Genomic DNA, 15,649 nt, shown 5'->3' with positions numbered 1-15,649 from the left:
ACTAACATTTGCAGACTTCATTTCAAACACATTCATTTCAACGAGATTTAAACCAGAAATGATTGCTACATCCAATGCAAAATTGCAGGTGTGCTATAAAACCCATAGATTCCAAAACGCCACTGAACTTTGTACTATTTATCAGTATTTTCTCTTGACCATGGGGAATTAATTGCTTGCAAGGCTCAACTGGTTAACATTTACACAGCATCCTGAGACCCTTGGAGCGAAGAAGCTATTGGCAAAGATTCTAGCGATGCAGAGCACAATGGTGGAATATATTGTATTTCTAAGCAAAGTATGCTCACCAGGGAGGCATAAACTAATTCTAACTTGGGGCATGTTCTCACTAGCACATATTCCTTTAGGGCACTTTATCCCCAAGGGCTTTTTAGTAACAGAAGAGAACACTCAAAGTTTGAGAGTTAGCAGTTTCAGTTCTAACTCACCATTGTCCCAGATGGAGCACTTGGGGAAAATATATATCCCTTTGGTAATCACCATACGCAATAAAAGATGTTTGAACAGAATGTAAATTGGAGAGAATCCATGTGATGCCCTCCAGATATTGTGAACTACAGTTCCCATCAGCCCCAGCAAGCATGATCAACACTCAGGATTTATGAGAGCTGGCATTACCCAGCTTTTAAAATACTGCAACCTAGTTGTGAGTTAGGATCCACCGGCTGAGGACCAATGATCTAGAAGTAAAAAGGATGGTGTAGATTCAGCCAGCTGGGACCCTGCTGTCACAGTGACCTCTACTGTGAAATATTCAGGTCAATGTAGGTGTAGAACAAACCATCACCCTGTGCAAAGAGTGTCTGGTAAGGAAGGGCAGCAAGAGAAAGCCTCTGGTCCCACAGAGAAGCATCTTTGGGCAGATGTCTTAACGCACCTGAATCCATCTTCTCACCATGCATACAAATACATATGTTATCCAAATGTTATCTTTCCCAGCTACTTTACCTGTTTTGAGGAAATTTCATCCTCCCAGCACTCAAGAGTTATTTTATAGGTCTGACAATGAAATCCCCACCTAACACCACACATCTATTGTTGCATGGAGCATGCCCACATAACTATTTATGAGCACTTATTGGCTATTACCTGCGACATCCCTGGTGGCATGTAATGCCTTCCCTACCCGATGCAAATGATGTTTTGTGAACTTTTTCCAACAAATTTTTACTTTTTAAACAACCTTTTGGTCCTCACCAGACTGAATACTTCTTCGTGTGCCATTCCTTAAACACTGTTTGTGGAGCCTTTTAAAAGGGAGACGATAAAATCAACCAAGATAACATAGAATCATAGAGTTGGAAGGGACTCTGAGGATCATCTAGTCCAACCCCCTGCAATGCAGGAATATGCAGCTGTCACTTACAGGGATCAAACCTGCAACCTTGGCATTATCAGCACCATGCTCTAACCAACTGATTTGCATACTGTATATCTTCTTCTTTTTTTGCATGCCTTCTCCCCACTCCCATCATTTGAAATTAGTTCTAGGTTGTACAGTCTCCCTCCCCAATATTGGAGTGCACAATTGTGTGTAAATACACACACAGAGAGAGAGAGAGTTGATCTGTTTCAGCATAGCTACTACCACCTCCCCTTTGCAGCAAGGCCACCCCCCCCCCATCCCCTACTGTGCTACTCTTACTGAATGAACGCTAAGACTAGCACAGCAATTAAAAATGTGAGGGGTTTTCCTCTTGCTATCTGTTCCCCACAAGATAAACATAACTCCATATGGTCCAATACAGCAAAAGTCTCGTTATTGAAAGGAACTTCAAGATCTTGAGATTCCTTTTTTTTATAATGGATATCCCATCACACAAATTCTGCAAACACACCCTTTACCTGAGAGCAAGTTCTATTCAACTGAACGGAATTTGCTTCTAAGTAGGCATACATAGGATTGTACTGCGAATCTGAAGGGCACCATCAAGCTTTAGTTTAGCACTTCACGAGCAGCGAAGCTTCCTCTTATGCACCCCCCCCCCCCCCGTTTTATAAATCCGCAGCGGGCTAGTCAGGCTTCCCAGCCTCAGGAGTCTGAGCCAGGAATACATCGGACAACCTGTGAAATGCATCTGAGCCTGTGCAGAGTGCCAACTCTCCTCCACCCCCAGTGTCATTGGCTTCTGACGGACAGCTCGAGACGAGGCACACCTCTCTCCTTTTGCAAATGACCCACTGAAGACCGCCCCACATTGATTTTTGTCTGCTGCAGGGTTGACAGCCTCGGCTTCGTTTCTAAAATAGGAGGGCTGAGGCGCGAATATGTGGGGCGGGGGCCGGAAAACACTCTGCCTATACTCAGCGGCACTATTTGGGGCTGAGCCCCAAACCCCCTCCGGCAAGAGCCCCTGTCTGAAGCCTGGCAGGGAGGCGCCAAAAGGCAAGCGAAGGCGCCGCCGCCGCCTTCTGCAGCGCGGGCCGCCCGCCCTCTGCCGCCTCCTGCAAACTTTCGCCGCAGAGCCTGCCGCACTCCCGGGGACGCCACGCCAAGGCCGGCCCCCTCCTTCCCGCTCGCCGCCTTCCCGCCGGATTCCCCGGCCACGCCGCCTAGTCCACCGCCTCGCCTCCGAGTTTGCCAAGGCACTTCGCAGAAGGCGGACGGAGAGAGCGAGTGTGTGTTTGTGTGTGTGTGGCGCGCTCGAGGTCTGCTGCACTTTTGCTGGCGAGGAGGAGCCGCACTGCTGGGGGATTCCCTCCTTCCCTCGCGCGGGGTCTCCACAAGCCACGAGGAGCCGCAGCCTTACCGGGTGGGTCGGTGGGCGGGCGGCCGGGAGTCCTCTCAGCGCCAGCCTGGACGCCGCAGAACTTGGGCTCCTCGCGAAGCTCCCATCCAGGCGGCGGATGCGGCGGCGGCGGCGGGGCCTCCCTCGCTCCCTCCCTCCTTCGCTCTGCAGTAGTACAAACACACACCGCGCGCCCCGCTCCCTCCGCCTCAATTGTCATGCTTCTCACATCCGGCTGCATACAGCGCGGATGGGCCCGGCCCTCCCTCCCTCCTCGCTGGGTGATCCCGGAGGGAAATCCGGAAGGCGGACTCCTGGCCCGGGCGAGGGCGTCGGGGGGCGGCCTCGCCTCAGCCCCTCCCCCGGGCGAGGGCCAAGTCGGGACAGGCAGAGAAGGCGCTTGGAGACTCACTGAGGGCTACTGAGGGCCACACGCCTTTCCCTTCGGTGGGTGAAGCTCGAGGCAGCAGTGGGCACAGCAGCGAATATGACCGTGACTTTGGTACTGTAGGGCTAGTTTACACTCCTCCCTGTCCTCTATCCACCGGACACAGTTCAAGGACGCTATTGTTTTATTTATTTATTGCATTTAAGGTAAAGGTAAAGGGACCCCTGACCATTAGGTCCAGTCGTGGCCGACTCTGGGGTTGTGGCGCTCATCTCGCTTTATTGGCCGAGGGAGCCGGCGTACAGTTTCCGGGTCATGTGGCCAGCATGACTAAGCTGCTTCTGGCGAACCAGAGCAGTGCACGGAAACGCCGTTTACCTTCCCGCCGGAGTGGTACCTATTTATCTACTTGCACTTTGACGTGTTTTCGAACTGCTAGGTTGGCAGGAGCAGGGACCGAGCAACGGGAGCTCACCGATTTGGGGATTTGAACAGCCGACCTTCTGATCGGCAAGTCCTAGGCTCTGTGGTTTAACCCACAGCGCCACCCACATCCCTACGTGACTTTGGTACTGTAAGGCTAGTTTACACTCCTCCCTGTCCTGTGTCCGCCGGGCAGAGTTCAAGGACACTATTGTTTTGTTTGTTTATTGCATTTATATCCCTCCTTTTTTCCTCCAAGGAGCTCAAGGTCGTGGACATGGTTCTCCCCCACCTCATTTATTGCCCACACTAACCCTGTGAGGTAGGTCAGGCTGGGAGGCTGTGACTGGCCCAAGGTCAGTCAGGGAGCTTAGTGGCCAAGAAGGGATTTGAACCCTGCTCTCCCAGGTCCTAGTCCGACACTGTAACCACTACGCCAGCTAATAAAAGCACTCAGAGGGGGCTGGTGGCCCACAGACAGTACTGAGGGCTGCACTTTACCCGCTAGACCTGAGGTTCCCTACCCGCAGGGTTAGAGAGACAAGGGCACGACAGCAGTCATTTCCCCTTTCCTCCCTCTAGCTTGACAAAGGTTATGGTCCAGAGAATTCAATTTCTTTTATTGTGAGATATAAAATATTGATGCAATCACAGTTCTGCTCCAGTGCAATGTGTGATCTGCTATAAGGAACTGGTTTATATTCTGGTGCATATTTCACCAACAGCGTTATGAGCATGTGCAAAATACAATTCTATATAGTTAAATTAGGGTTATCCCTACACATTTGGGACTAGTAGCACAGCTGAGAGATCGGACAATGAGATTTACAGCACAATGTGCACTCAGAAGTAACCTTGCTTCTAGCTGGCATACTTCCAGGTAAGTGTGCATAGAATTTGAGCCATAAACACTATTTTATTCAAGAATTTATAAACTGCACTTCAAACAGTTTATAACTTTGTTTCAAAAGTTTAAACAAATAAAAACGTCAAATGCTTCAGTATAAACTGGTTTGCAAAATCACGCTGCTATATGTTGTCAAGCACTGATTTAATTTAGCATAGAGGGGAGTGATGAAATGTTTGTGTGTCAACTTGCTTCTTAGCACATTATCCACATGTTACATCACAAGAACTGGGTCCACGGCACATGCCTCATATAACTTCAGTTTCTTGCTTTAAAAACTGCCAACAGATTTTTTAAAAACAAAACAATGTCTTTACATCCCACTTTTCTGTATAAAGTACACCATGCAGGCTATGTAAGTGGAGTAATAATACCATAGATTGGGGTACTAGTATGTCATGATGTGTGTGTAAAATCAACAGCATGCACATCTATCATGCATCTATCAGGAAGAAAAAGATATCCTAAAATAGAAACAATTTTACTTGCCTGGGAATAACAGCCTTTCTTTAGCAGTGGGTTTGCCTGTTACTGACAGCGACTTTACTGTTAGCGACTTTACTATTTTACAACTTATTAAAATATTTACAGTCTGCCCAATACCAAATGGTAGCAGAGTGAGATTCACAAATAATGAAAACTCCAGATCCTCTTAGGTCAGTTGTCTGAGCTTTAATTTGAACCTTTCTCTTCTGATTGAACCTAAGCTTCCTCATTACTATAACTTGGGGAGCTAATGTGGTGGCTTTCAGATGTCATAAGTTACAACGCCCACCATCCCTGACCATTTGCCATTAGCTGGGGTTGATGGAAGTTGGAGGCCAAGAAATCTGGAGGGCAGCAGGTGGACTACACAACGCATCCACATTATCATCCCTGCTGGAGGTTGTATGTTGCTGAGTGAATGCAGGAGAGGAGCTTGGGTCCGATTTCCAACACTGGTTTCAACTGGATGGCTGCTGTGCTCTCCCACTGCCCAAGGTGGTGAAACATGCTGTGAAGCAAGAGAAATGCCTTCCATCCTTTTTCCAAGCACTGTGGATACAAATGTTCACATTTGAGAGTAGGTCCTATTGAATTCAGGTGTCCATGTTTCCATAAAAACTTTCCTAGGCTTGGTCTACATGGCTGTGATCGTATGCCCCATCAAATATAACAAAGACTTCCGAGTACATGCAAAGGATTGTCCTCTATGTTCTCTTGTTCACTGCAGTTAGAACATTGGAAACTGATTTATACTGAGTCAGACCTCAGCTCTGTCTAGTTTAGAATAGTCTGGCAGCAGTTCTTCAGGATTTCAGGTGGACATTCACAGCCCTACCTGGAGATGTAGGGGATTGGACCTGGGCCGTTCTGCATGCAAAGCAAGTACTCTGCCACTGAACCGAGAAGGTCAACATTTCTGCTCTGAACAATAATTCCCATTTAGGATAAGGTGCTTGAAATTGCAAGCAATTAGGCAGGAATATTTAGAGGTTCTATGTCTGGGTGTCACACAAGTGCCTTCTGAAAATGGGACAGTCTGTTCCAATCCTCCTCCACATCCAGAAAAATTGATTTCAATTGATTTCTGAAAATAATTGATAATGCAATAAGGGGAAGAAATGTAGCTAATGCTATAAGGAAGTTGGTCAGGCTATAAAGCTGCCTGGCTCGAGATGTACAGCAGCAGCAGGAGAAGCCATTCCAAACTGCCATTGATTTGATCATAACCAGCTAATTGATTCTAGCCAAGGTCTTTCTCATCTCAGAGACACAAGATTCCCTTATTAAGCCTGGCATTAGTTTTTGCCTCAGCCTACACCACAAATTTAACAAGAAACAAATTACAGGAGTGGAGTCCTGTAGTTCATAAGTCTTCTGAGGTTAATTTCTTTGTACTTCTTGCAAAATGTGGAAAAGTTCTCACTTGCCTTAGTGCACAGCCAAAAACGCCAAAGAAAAGAATGGTATTTCAGTTGCAAAGCATGAAAACCAAATATAAGATTACATGTGCAGTTGTGCACGGGGAAGGCAAATATATGAATCCCTGTGGCCTGCGTGTATAGGATGGATAACAAAGAATCAGCTGGCTTAAAACATGAACAGACTTTCCAACAGGAGAGAGCTCCAGTAGCAGAGTTTAAACTCACAAAAGTTAAGCAGCAGCATAGTGTTAGGAATATATGTTACTAGACTTATCTTATCCCATTTACAAAGCTCCCCTCTTTCTACTCCTTTTGCAAGGAACAGACCACACACTTCTAAGTTTAAAATGCTTTACTTACAGATTCAAAAGTCTGATACATGTGTTGTTCTATGCATCTGCAAGGAGAACACAGGCAAACTCTTATTGGGAAGAAAATACAGAAGATAATTCCAAACATGTGTTCTAAGTTTGAGAGCAAACTTAACCAGAGAGAAAGTGGTGCAGAGTGAAAGGAAAAGAAAGACGCTCATGGAGGAAAGGGAGTGTGACCTAGTTAAGTCTAGGAACAGAACTCTGTGGTCCCAACCCCTTCATACACTAACTAGCTCTCAGGCATAGTTATGTTTGACTGCAATTTCCCACAGTGTGTATAACTTTAATTCTACGCCTACCTTTAGTAACCCTGTGCACTAAAAGAGACATAGAAAAGTAACTCATAGACCTCCAATACCACATCATAATGTACATACAAAAGGAATTTTCAGATCTGTATTTTTCCACATACTACATCAAGTTGATTGAGTTATACACGTGGATGGCAATGTGCAAATCCATCATTTTTTTTTAAATGTCCATTTATTTCTAGAATAAATAACCATTTTTGCAGGCAGAAATGTGCAAAGATTTGTACTAGGATGGAGTGTTGGCAAAGATAAAAAGTGATAACAACATGGTCTAAAGACAAGTGAAGGGTTTTCCATACAGAAGCATACTGGATTGCTAGCAGACACCAATGCAAATATAATTTGCTTCAGCTGTTTCACTGCAATTGCAGAGATTTGGGTTAATGTGGGAGATTTTCAGTACCTAGAATTCTTAGCTGCAGTCTTTCTGGAACTTCCAAACATGGTGTATTGAGCTCAGCCTGTGCTATTGTGCAGATGTTAGGACCTATAGGCTAAGCAAGATTAATGTCTTCCTGGGCAGGGATGATAGATTGCTCAGGAAAATATGGTTTGCATACAGAAGATCATATATGCAGTTTCAGGCATCTCCAGATCTGAGAAAGACCTCTGCCTAAGGTTCTGGAGAGCAAATGCATTTTGAGTAAACAACACTTTCCTAGATGGACCGATGCCTGGACTCAGACAGCTTCATATGTTCATTGAGTCTGATAGAGGTATTTGCTGATCACAAGTAAGAAGCCCATGTGCTGCCAAAGAGAAGGATTTGCATCACCAGAAAAAGAGGACAAAAGAGAGCATGCAATTTGCATGTGCTGATTTATATGTATATATGCAGATATATACATAATTACTAGAATTTAAATAGAAATTAAATACAGCTCACCATATTTGCTTTCCCAGCACACTAGGAATAACTGCTACGAAGTTTTAAATTAGGCAGTACAGTATTGCAGGTACAAACACAGCAGCAACTTTGTGTCCCATTCTTTGAGCACTTACAATTGGCTCTGTCCTTTGGGATTGTCTGTCTCAGATGCAGCCCACTGTATTGAACATTGACGGGGGGTGGTCTACATCTGGGCTGCACTGAGAGTGGCTAAGACATAAAACAAAGGTATCCCATGGCACCTTTAAAAACATACAGATTTATTGCACACATGGCATGACATTTCTCCTTTCCTTTTTATATTTCCATACTTTCTTGGTGCTGTGGGAGACATAAACTCTCACTGATTCAAACATGGGGGCTTACCTGTAGAATAAGAGAATAGGAAGGGACCTTGGAGATCAATAATTCCAAACACCTGCACTGTGCAGAATCTACAGTGCAGGATGCAGTTACAGGATCCCTGATAAGTGATGGTGGTTTAGCATCCTTTACACTACAGTATTTCAATATCCCTCACAACAGCCCTATAGGGTAGGCTAACATTATCCCCATATTTCATGAGCAAGTTGCTGAAAACGGGTTGAATGGCCAAGATGCAATTTGGACCAAGGTCTTCCTGGAGTACAGATCACACCCTCAGCCACAACAGCACACTAACTCCCAACTCCTAACCCCATCTGAGCTCTGCTATGTGATACACATCACAGCATACATTGGAAGCCACCTGCTCCTGCACGGTAATTGATTTTTCCAAGGAAGGCGAATGATGAATGTCAACACAGTACAAAGAGGAAGGGTAGCGAAACATCATGGGGAGTGCAAGGCATCCAGCAAGCTATGTGACAGGATTTTCCAGACTCATCACACAGCTGATTGCTTGCAGGATGAGGACCTGCAGGGTAGCGCCAGCCTGGGCCTATTCAGCTGTGGAGGTGCTTAACTTCTTAATTAGAAAACACTGGAACCGCCTTTTATTTCCCCTACTGAGCAGATGGATTAAATTGCTTGTGAAGACGCTTCATTTCTTGCTCTGATTATGGAGGGGCTGTACTGATGCCCTAACAGCCTCTCAGGGACAACACTTGAGAAGCAGCAGTTAGGGGTGGTACTTTTTTTCCATTTTAAAGTCTCTTTCTGCTAAAGCAAAACAATTCCCATCCATTTCCCCCCCATCACTGATTGCTAAATGACTTTTGGGCTTTCTTTTAAAGCTTGTCTACAAGGCAATGTTGTGTCGTGTTAACTAGAAGGATGAATTTAAAGTGTTTTTATTAAACCAATGTCAACTCCTGTTTGAGCAGTCTGCAGGGTGCTTTGAGGGCCTCTGGTGGGCTCACCTACTATCAGAGGCAGGGATTTAGTAGGAAATTAAAATGGTGGCTAGAGCTGGCTTAGAGATGTTGGAACATCTGCAGGTGCCCAAGGATGTTACGTTGCTGACCCTGGCATTCTAGAACAGACTCCCACAAGAGGTGGTGGACTCTCCTTCCTTGGAGGTTTTTAAGCAGAGGTTGGATGGCCATCTGTCATGGATGCTTTAGCTGAGATTCCTGCATTGCAGAGGATTGGACTAGGTCCCTTCCAGCTCTAAGATTCTATGATTCTGCTCTAAGAATAAACTCATTGGGTGATACCCAGCTAAGTAATATTCAAAGCAGATCCATTGAAATACATTTGTTACTGAAGCCTGTTGATTTCAATGGGTCTCCTCTGAGCATGACTGACATTGGCTTCAATTGTAAATGCATACTTTTCCAGTTCCTGTTTAAATTAATTTTCTTCCAGTCTAAAAGGACTTTGGTTTTGCAGTAAAATAAAGAGAGGAATGTTCATTAATTTAGCAGAGCCCTGTTATATTATTAGCACAAGGGGACATCGGCCCATGCATTAAGATCAGCAGAGCAGGCCCTACTTGTGATCCCTTCGCCAAATGGGATCCACAGGACATAAGTGTGTTGCAGGGTCTTCTCTGTGGTGGCTCCTTGTTTATGGCGTTATTCATATTCCCAGGCTTCCAGGAGGTGTGAAGTTTAATGCTGATTGACAGAATTTGCTTTATTCATTTCCTGCTGCCATGTCGTTTTTTTAAAAACTGATGTTTTATGTATGACACAATGTTCTATGTAGTTTAGCCTTCAAAATATCCTTAAGTATGCTTTTCATGTTATATGCATTTGTGCCCTGGGACCATTTGCTGCTAAACATGCTAAATAAATACTGTAAATGTGGCCCAATACCCTGTTGTTAACCAAGAATCTCCACAAGGCAATGACATCCCTCATAAAGGAACTCCTGAGCATGGTGAGCTAGGGTGGCTGGGTGGAGAAGAGGGCTGGCCCTTTGCACTTTTAAAAGCTATGTAGAAGAGGGAATTTTGTAAGGTGTAGCTTAGGGATGAGGAGCCAGGAGGCAGGTCACATCCATCACCAAGCATGCTTTGCGCCCTCCTTGAGTTCTTTTTGCATACCCTCCAATATTTCTCCAATGAAAATAGGGATGTCCTGTTCCATAATAATTATACTATTTATACCCCACACATCTTACTGGGTTGCCCCAGCCACTCTGGGCAGCTTCCAACGTATATAAAAACATTTAAATATTTTAAAAAACAACCTTCCCTATACAGGATTGCCTTTAGACAGCTCCATACCCTCCAACATTTTCCCAGTGAAAATAGGGATGTCCTAAGGAAAAGCAGGACATTCTGGGATCAAATCAGAAACAGGAACGGCTTCCCCAAGTCAGGGACGTCCCTGGAAAATAGGGACACTTGGAGGGTCTGAGAGTGGATGATAAAAGGGAGGGTGTGTGAGTGTGTAGAAATCAGCCTACAGGTAAAATTCACATTTGTTGCTTTGCCTCTGGCCCCATCCACCAGTGGCAGGTGGCCCCCAGAATGTTATCCAAAAGGGAATGTGGCCCTCTGGCTGAAAGCAAGCACACAACCATGATTTAAAGGTACAGGAGCCCTGTTCTTTTTTTCACTTGGCCACGCTAGGGTGAGCCCTGAGACAAACTAAGCTGAGGCTAATAAAGCCAAGATGATTCAAGGCTGCTCAGTGGCTGAAGGGGGACCTAAGAGGAAGGAGGATGGGTTGCATTATAAAGTGTATTTTGTTTTACTGTGTTTTAGGTAGATTGCATGTGGAAATACAAACCTTATAAATAAGTAACTTTAGGGCTTTGGGGTTTGGTACAATCCACTGGAACGTAATGTAAAAGATAGTTTGTTGGTACTGCTTCAAGGCCAGCCGTTTGAGATGAATTTATGACAAGATTTGCACCAGTATGAATAAGCATGTGCCCTTCCTGACATACTTTGTCCTCAAAGGTCATATTGCTTTGCAGACATTTGTGGGGAAAGCTTTGCTGCCGCCCCCCCCCCATGAGATAGAGCAGTATTAATAGCCCTAATTATCGCCATTTATGAATCCTCGGAATTGCTGCCATCTGTCACAGGCACTGGGGTTTTCCAAGCTATGCTGCTCGTCGACTCAATTTTCATACAAGCCACGTTCATGAAAATCACAAGGCTACCCTGGGATGGTCCACTGCTGCCTGGTTTTGTGTGATAAAAACCATGCTCACCCCCGAAGTTATCTAGGATTTATTGAAGGTATTTTATCTTCTGCAAAGAAAAGCTTCCCCCGGACTGTTTCCCCTCCTCCAGTCCAAACACACACCCAACTAAGCACCCATTATCTGAGTTGTACATGATGGGAAATGAGATCAAATGCCACAAGGCTCCTCATTCTTTCCACAGGCCACTGATTCCCAAGCGGGGACCACATAGTGTGCCCGATGGCCACAGATGCCTTTAGCCTTCCTCTAGCTTGCCTTTCGTATACCAGAAATCTAGGCTGGTGCATTTAAAGCCGATTAAAGGTCTCTGTTGCTCTAGCACAACAAATCCACTTTAAAAATCACAGAGAGAGACTTTTTGTGGTTTGAAAAGTGATGGGGAAATGAATGGAAAAGAACGACTAGCTGGAATACATGTAAAGGACGGGTGCAGGATGAATGCTCCTGCAACTGCCTCGTAAACAGATCAGAAGACCACCACGTAAGCTTTGTACAAGCAAATCAGGAAGAATGCTAAATAAACAGGTGATCCATCTGCATGGGCACAATGCCTCTCCTGAGTGATTGGAGTCTGTTCCTCTTCATCCATAATAAGTCCACGAATGAAGCAAGGCAATGTCTCTGCAATCGGATCAATGAAGGCAAAGAATCATTAAATCCTCATCCCTGGTGGTGTTTAGGCAGGCAATGCAAACATTCCTCCTCTGCGGGGCTTTAAAGGTTTCGACTTTGCTCCTTTTGTGTTCATGTTTACAGTTTTCATATCTGTTATTTGGTGGCATTTTGTTCCGTTTGTGCAATCCGTTTTTGGTTATTTATATAAAGTGGTATATAAATATACTTTTATATAAATATAGTAGGAAAGAGACCATGCTTGCACCACCTAAACCCAGACCCTGCTGTACCCAGGATGCAAGAAGAGGTTGAGGGTAGCTTTCCCATCAATGGTGTTACTGCAGCCCTGATGACTGGCTCCTTTTCACTTCTTTTCTCTGATTCTTTTCTCCCCTTTGTCCCTATTTCTACCTTAACATCTTAGGAACTACGTCCCCAGTACTATGCCCTCAGAGACAGCTATCTAGAGAAAGCCAATATCCCAGGAGCCTCGCCACATGGTCCCCATAGGTAGCTCATGCCGGCCGGCTGCAACAATGAATGTTATACACAAAGCATGGGAATCAAAGGTGAAAAGGGAAGACTCAGTCCTTTGTGTTGCATTCCGCATAACAAATCCTGTTAGTCCTTATGTATAATGCTGGAGGCATGAATCCATTTAAAAATCTATTTCATACTTTCCTTTATATGATCAAAAGAGCCAAAGGATAGACTTGATCCTATTTTTCAAGCAGCTTTCCCCACCAGCCCACAGGGGTCTCAACATTTTAGTTGAGGAATTACAAATATACAGAAGAACCATGCTCATCCCTTGCTGAAATGCAATGGGTCCTACATGGGGACAGCACTCAGGAGCAGGTACACAGTCTTGGGTGCTTCTAGATCCAGCTTTGGTACTAGAAGACCAGGTTGCTTCAGTGGCTAGGAGCTGAGCCTGGTACAGCAGCTTTGAATGTTCCTGGAATAAGGGAGCTTGGTAATTCAGGCATTCTGCAGTTAGTACAGAATTTTAATTTTATTAAAGAAATCATCAAATGATCTCTACCTCAGCTCAGGATACAGGTTACAAGGTTCATTGGACACATCAATTGGATCTAGAATACTGGTCTTGAAAGACCTACATTGGCTCCCAGTACGTTTCTGGGCACAATTCAAAGTGTTGGTGCTGACCTTTATAGCCCTAAATGGCCTCGGTCCAGTATACCTGAAGGAGCGTCTCCACCCCCATCGTTCTGCCCGGACACTGAGGTCCAGCGCCGAGGGACTTCTGGTGGTTCCCTCGATGCAAGAAACCAAGTTACAGGGAACCAGGCTGAGGGCCTTCTTGGTAGTGGCACCCGCCCTGTGGAAGGCCCTCCCACCAGATGTCAAAGAGAAAAACAACTATCTGACATTTAGAAGACATCTGAAGGCAGCCCTGTTTAGGGAAGCTTTTAATGTTTGACGGACTATTTTCTTTTAATATTTTGTTGGAAGCCACCCAGAGTGGCTGGGGAATAAATATTATTATTATTATTATTATTATTATTATTATTATTATGGCAAAAATGTCCTAACACTTCACTCACACACACACACACACACACACACACACACTGCACTAGCAAGGTGGGGCCCATCATTTACAAGCAAGCAAGACTTAACTTACAATCATGCGCTCCTAGGGGGGAGGGGTGCTGAGTCTGCTCACACCCGCACTGATCGTGGTGCATCCTTAGGGTGTCCAACTCTGACCTGTTTGGCTTCTCCAATTGACCAACCGGTTCCTTACTATTGGTGTATGAAGCCCTTAACGGTTTGGGACCAGTTTATTGACCCACCTGACCACTTCAACCAGCAGAACTAGCACCGTTACAGCTGACGCACGATGCTCACCCCACACTTATGAATATTCTCTTTGGTAAGATAGCTGCATTGCAAAATTTGGAGTAGCATGAATTCTGATTGATGGCTGCATTTCATTTCGTGAAAATTCTGAGTAGTGTGACTTTTGATTGATGACTGCATTTCATTTTGTTTTGGGAATTGCAAATGTGGTAGGTGAACTGAATTGAAATTTGTTCCCCATAACCCTATCCAGAACTATTAGTTTTGCCCACATGCAAAATGAAGCAATAGTTGAATTGTATGATCACCAGCTCCCAGTGGCAGCACCTCCTTCCCCTAACCGCCACCCAAGGGGCTTCTGAGGAACCATCTTGCTTTGAGGGAAGTGAAAAGAATCAGATTAAAGTTGAACTCATGAAAACAAAGCAGCAGGAGGAGAGGCACAGCAAAATGGAAGAAAGAAAAGAAGAGCAAGCCAGCAAATAAGGAGAACAGGTGCAGTACATAGTATGTATAATTCTAGCCATCTGGGTAACAAAGCCAACCATTATAATACTGTTAGGGGTCACCCCAATCTCCAGGATTGGTGAGAGATTCCAGGGGTCTTGGCACTTAACTGGGGTTTCCTTTGGAAATTAGGCACAGCGGAGACTGTAGTGTCTTTATGCTACGTGGTTTATTTACACATATTGACAACCTGTATCTATATGGTGAGAGAGAGAGAGTTCAGAGCATTCACAACTCATTATTACCTTTGTTCCTTTCTTACGAGCAGCAGGCTTAGGTCTACAAACAGAGGAACCAGTTATGCTGCCTGTCCCTTTGTTATACCGTGCTCTAGCCAGGCGGCCAAGAGTTCTGTTGCCCCCAATTCTCCCCGACTTTTCAAACCTTTCGCAAAATGCCACAATTTCCCTTCAGTCTATGTCATCCAAGCTGAACCCCTCAACCTTTTCTTCCCCTGCCCACTAACACACACAGCAGGAGGAGGAGCCCCACCCCTCCCTTTCTCGCACAGGCTTAGCCCTGTCATCCACATGACTTCCCCACTGAGTTGATGACTGGCCATCATCTGCCTTTGTTCCCCTTGATGGCATATTTCCTGGTGATACCCTGATGCAGAAAAAGGTTGGCAGGCATTTTTTCACTATCAAAGAGCTGTCAGCTCATCTACATTCTCAAAGCACTGATCAAATGCTAGCATCCAGGAATCTAGAGGGGGTCAGGGCACCCACAACATGGGGGAGTCAGGGTACCCACAAAATCCATAGCAATATTTTTCCTCCTCTCTCCCAATCCCCTTTCCTTGCGTGTTGTGTTTCTTTAGATTAGATTTTTGTTAGCTGCTCCAATAGCCTTTTTACGTGAAGAGCAGGGTAAAAAAAAATGCTTTAAATAAATAATAATATTTACAAATAAAATGTCTTTTATTGGGTTTTTCAATCTTGGTGTTTGGGAGCCTGTTAATATGGAAGACCTTAATTCAGAGCTTTGTTTTCTCATGTTCAGTACTGCCTTGACTCTTCAAGCAAGAGAGTTTCTGAAATTAATGATGCCTTGCCCTGCTCCGTGTGCTACTGTGATGGCATTTACATGGGAAATTAGAGTAAGACTGTTGCAGATGACTGAGTGCCTTTTTCTGAGACAGAATTCAAGCCTCCCTGCTTTTGCTT

General features: G+C 45.0%; 1 protein-coding gene across 4 annotated transcripts in view; it reads right to left on the bottom strand.

Annotated features, from left to right (window-relative positions):
- SYT2 (synaptotagmin 2) overlaps positions 1 to 15,649 on the bottom strand; it is a 145,098-nt gene that overhangs the window by 64,000 nt on the left and 65,449 nt on the right. The window contains exon 1 of one of the 4 annotated variants that reach the window (XM_083444520.1): positions 2,772 to 2,898. The exons of the other annotated variants lie outside the window; for them this stretch is intronic. The gene's annotated coding sequence lies outside the window, so the exon portion shown is untranslated. Of the gene's footprint in view, positions 1 to 2,771; positions 2,899 to 15,649 lie in introns of those variants that run through there. 4 annotated transcript variants of the gene reach the window in all.

This window comes from Podarcis tiliguerta, assembly GCF_965153285.1.
Source record: "Podarcis tiliguerta genome assembly, chromosome: 6".
NCBI classification, from domain to species: Eukaryota; Metazoa; Chordata; class Lepidosauria; order Squamata; family Lacertidae; genus Podarcis; species Podarcis tiliguerta.
Note: the sequence above shows the minus strand (reverse complement) of the source record. Positions and strands in the feature narration are given on the sequence as shown.